At 38.4% G+C, this 5,000-nt stretch overlaps 1 protein-coding gene and 2 non-coding genes across 4 annotated transcripts in view; all 3 read right to left on the bottom strand.

Annotated features, from left to right (window-relative positions):
- Nucleotides 1-5,000, bottom strand: part of LOC144969888 (uncharacterized) — a 158,893-nt gene that overhangs the window by 141,873 nt on the left and 12,020 nt on the right. The window lies entirely within an intron of this gene.
- On the bottom strand, nt 2,643-2,714 carry Trnad-guc (transfer RNA aspartic acid (anticodon GUC)). The gene has a single exon. It is a non-coding gene; the product is annotated as a tRNA-Asp (tRNA).
- Nucleotides 3,309-3,380, bottom strand: Trnad-guc (transfer RNA aspartic acid (anticodon GUC)). The gene has a single exon. It is a non-coding gene; the product is annotated as a tRNA-Asp (tRNA).

The following is a 5,000-nucleotide window of genomic DNA, read 5'->3' as shown; positions in this document are numbered from 1 at the left end:
AGTCGTGAGAGTTGTGAATTGTTACACACAGATTGATTACGTCACAACGTGATGAGACGACTGAAATGTCAACGATTTGAGGACATTTGAGAATACAGCAGACCGTAGCCATAATATAGCCTGACACTGACCAAAAAATAACGTCAAAAGACAAGTCTTTGGCCACAAAACAAAACAAATCTAGAGTTGTATTAAATAGTTCAACAAATGGAATCACTTGTTTCCTTAAGTTCAACTAACGACAACTCACTAGACACTATAGATAGTTCGAAGATGACGTCACTCAGGCCTTTGTTATTGTTTTTGCCATCCGCGTTTGTTAGTTGTTCTCACTAAACTGTATTAACCCGGCTATAAAAGTTCATGGTTACACAGAGTTTGTGTGTTGGTCCGTTACACTTCCGGATGGCAATGTTGTGACCTCCTTGGCCAAGCGCATTCTATCTATACATACCGAAAAAATGACGTCAAACTATAAGTCTTAGAGGGTTCTAGTGTCAGGCGATAAATTAACGATGGCTATCGTTTCGTGGATAAACTAGTCATTTTTTTAATCAGAAATACCTGGTACATTATACGATTAAGGTTATTTCCAACTGGCCATCCTCCAAATAAGTTTACCCATAATATTATAAGTGAAAAATTGTAATTTGAAATAAATAGATAATACAGTTATAGCCTCGCCATTAAAGGGTTAATCAATATTAGCCAATAGTTGAAGAGTTCACAATAACATTCTGACGACTGTTAACATAGGAAACGATTCGGAAGTAATGACCGCCTTTTTTCTACTCTTGATAACTTGAAAATGTACACGTGTATGTTTTAGAAAGAAAAGTGATAAAAGCAGTAATCATAATATGGCGTACATTGAAAAAAATTCGTATTAAAAACTTTGGCCAGAAAACTCGTCCTTCAAATATCGATCGATTAAAATGACCCTCATCTTTGTAAAAACTCTCAAACCTGGGACTTCGCCGAAGTCCCAGGTTTGAGAGTTTTTACCAAGATGAGGGTCATTTTAATCGAACGATATTTGAAGGACGAGTTTTCTGGCCAAAATTTTAAATTCAAATTTTTTTCAGAGACCCGACAGTAGTAATAATATACCACTAGTGAATGACTGAGGTTCCATTTCTTCACAGCAGGTTTATGGTTTTTCACCATCTGAGATGTTTCAGTTGTGACGCGTCTTCTACGTCTATAATACCAGCTCTTCTGATCGTTAAAGCTTCGGGATTATGACTTACTTCTGAAAGCTTTTTCTACTTTCGACTGAATTTATTCTTTATTCTAATTATCGTCTTCTTTGCTCTTCCTTGGAAAAACCTACGACTACTTAAAAGCCAAGGAAGAGACGGACCGGAAATCACGTGATGGTAATCGCTCATAACTTATTGTGTCTATTTTCGTCGAAAAGTTCATAGAAGGAGCAAAATTGACGTCACTTGGCTCCGTGTTATTGTTTTTAGCCAGCCATTTTTATGATTAGTTCTCACTCTTGGGTCAGCAGCATGGCTCAGCGGTAGGATCTTTGCTTCGTACCCGAAAGGCACCGAGTTCGATCACCTGCCACTGCGATGTGTGGCCTTGAGCAAGTCACCTCACTCTAGCTCAATTTGCGGCGCTGCACTCCGGCTAACGCCTGGATTATTCCAGTCTTCCCTTGGAATAGACCTTATCGACAAATTTACCCTATGGGATGAATAAAGGGAATTTTAATTATCTTTTATTATTTATTTTACGAAATTCTATCAATAAGACTATAAACGTTCAAGGTTAGCCTACACATAGTTTTGCGTGCTGGCACGTTATATCCGGCCGGTGGATGTTGTGAGTATTTTACCTAAACACCCTGGCTCAATAGATAGTATGCAGATGACGTCACTCAGGCCTTTGTTATTGTTTTTGCCAATCGCGTTTGTGAGTTGTTCTCACTAAACTGTATTAAACAGACTATAAAAGTTCATGGTTACACAGAGTTTGTGTGTTGGTCCGTTATACTTCCGGATGGCAATGTTGTGAACTCCTTGGCCAAGCGCATTCTGTCTATACGTTAATAATCATTTTGAAAATTCGCATGCCGTGTTTTTCAAGATCCGAAAAAAAAAAGCTACCCATCCACTGCTGGGTGGACAGGGGGATCAGATAAAAATCCCGACTGCACCCGGGATCGATCTCGGTCCCTTTGCGTGTGAAGCGAGTGCTCTACCAACTGAGCTATCGGGACCTCCAACAATGTTAAAACAAGCCAATTATTGCATTATCATTAGGTTATCAGATTTTCTAATTAGCGAGTTAACGATTACGCTCCCCGAACAAACACGATCGAACACACTGACAGGGAAGAAAACCGGAATCTGTCCTCATACGTCGCCATACGACGCCCGGCGTGCGAGTTTTCTCATTCCTGGAAATTGAAAGAAAGAGAAGGGGGGGGGGAAAAAACAAATAACAGAAATAAATATTATAAGAAAGAAAAGGATAAAACTTTTTTTTTTAAAGAAAAGAAAAGAAAAAAAAAAAAGAGAGAGAGAGAGAGAGAGAGAGAGAGAGAGAGAGAGAGAGAGAGAGAGAGAGAGAGAGAGAGAGAGAGAGAAGAAGAAAAAAGGGGGAGGGGGGAGAGAGAAGAAAAAAAAAAACTCCCCGGCGGGGAATCGAACCCCGGTCTCCCGCGTGACAGGCGGGGATACTTACCACTATACTACCGAGGAGTACGAGTGTGATGCGGACAATATTGAAGCCATTCAGTTGTTATACTTGTGGTGGATATTATATCTTAACGTGTAATAATTGGTTTTCTCTCTCTCTCTCTTCTTCTCTCTCTCTCTCTCTCTCTCTCTCTCTCTCTCTCCCTCTCTCTCTCTCTCTCTCTCTCTCTCTATTAATTATTATTATTATTATTATTATTATTATTATTATTATTATTATTATTATTATTATTATTATTATTATTATTATTATTATTATTTTAATCATTACATCAAAATCCAAGCATATTATTATGTAAACTGATCCATGATTTATGGTACGTTTTCCTCTCGTCCATGTAAGTTGAAAAAGAAAGACATAAAAGATAAAAAGGGGAATTTGGGGGGGGGGGGGGGGGGGGGGGGAGGGAGAGAGAGAGAGAGAGAGAGAGAGAGAGAGAGAGAGAGAGAGAGAGAATCGACTTTTTTAAAATTAAAAGACAGGAAAAAGAAATTAACAAAGCTTGATAGAAAGATAGTACTCCCTGTCTTGTGAATTTAAAAAAAAAAAAAGAAAGAAAGAAAGAAAAAGGCTAAGTAAAACAAGAAAAAAAAATTCTCCCCGGCGGGGAATCGAACCCCGGTCTCCCGCGTGACAGGCGGGGATACTTACCACTATACTACCGAGGAGTACGAGTGTGGTGCGGACAATATTGTAGCCATTCAGTTGTTACTTATGTGGTGGTGGATACTATTATTGTGTTATCGTCTTATCGATATGAATGGATCTCTCTCTCTCTCTCTCTCTCTCTCTCTCTCTCTCTCTCTCTCTCTCTCTCTCTCTCTATCTATTCACTGTGTGTGTGTGTGTCTCTCTCTCTCTCTCTCTCTCTCTCTCTCTCTCTCTCTCTCTCTCTCTCTCTCTCTCTCTCTCCCTACCTACCTATCTATCTTTCTATCAAACTATATTAATATCTGATTTGTATTAGAATTTGTTGGGATTTTTTCTCGATCCTTTGAAGTATAGAATAGAGAATTAAACCAGAGGAAAAATAGACATGATAAAATGATTGTAAAGGATTTCGTAAATTTAAATTCAATTTGTGCAATGTGAACGAAAAGATTGTTTGCTTGTTTTTTTTTAATCCTAAAAAAAGTTTCAATCATTTAAAATTTAAACATGAAAACTGGTCCACCAATACCTAAGTGCACATATAACCAGGTCTGATAACCCAAGGCAATTATGGGCCTGATTTATTTAACATTGTTGTAATGGACAATATTTTGCTTTGATTTGAGAGGATTGAGGCCATAACAGTTTTGACAATCAGACCTGCAAATAAGTACACGTCGATCAATACCGATGTATCTTAATTTTTCAGGTCCCATAACCAATAATTATCGGTCCGCTTTTGTAATGGTAATAATCACGAAACAACGCATTCTAACAATGTCCATTACACATAATTTTTAATTTAATGAATTTAATGAATGAATTTATATAGCGCCTAGATCCACACTGTGCTCAGAGGCGCTTTACAATGCAAATAAAACACAACAATAAATCGATAATTTAAGCATAAAATCTATCATATTGGAATAGCATTAATCAATTTGTAATTTAATCACCACACACTGTGCTACAAGATGAAAATTTAGGATATCTATAACATGTAGGCCTAATAGAAATGTTAAACATCAAATGATTTCCTAAAGAGATGTGTTTTGAGTTTCTTTTTAAAGTTTTCAAAAGTTGGACATTTTTTGAGGGATGACGCCCATCATTCATTGCGCTCAGTTATGAGACCTGCAAATATGCTTGTGTTGATCTGTTAATACCCTTCCTCCTGTCTCTCCTGTGAATGACTTGACTTACTTGACTTAGATGCCTTTCGCGTCTCGACCGAAAGATCGGGTCGCCTTGTCTGTTTCCAGTATTTCCTGTGTGAGGTGTCTCCAATATTGCCGGTCCTCTGCTAGGGTTCTCAGATTTTCAAGGTCCCCTGCCGTTATGAGACTAATGCTTTGTCCAAGTGTTGTGAGGTTTTTGTTTAGGATCACAGGGAGTGTTGTGATCGGTCTTCCTCTGAAAAGGTTCCCGTGTTTTTGGAAGTATCCCGACATGGCTTGGTTAGCTGGTATGTTTTTGTCCCTGCGTAGTATGTGACCGAAAAGTTGCCATCGTTGTTGTAAAATGTCAAGGGAGATTGGTCTTTCTTTTGTGATCTTATAGAGTGATTCATTTGAGATCTTTTTTGGGTATTTGATGTCCAGTACCCTTCTTAGCTGTGTGCGATGGAAGGCATCCAG

Source organism: Berghia stephanieae, chromosome 4, assembly GCF_034508935.2.
Source record: "Berghia stephanieae isolate SIO BIC M18660-M18661 chromosome 4, UCSD_Bste_1.3, whole genome shotgun sequence".
NCBI classification, from domain to species: Eukaryota; Metazoa; Mollusca; class Gastropoda; order Nudibranchia; family Aeolidiidae; genus Berghia; species Berghia stephanieae.
The sequence above is the reverse complement of the archived record's forward strand: the minus strand, read 5'-3'. Positions and strand labels throughout refer to the sequence as shown.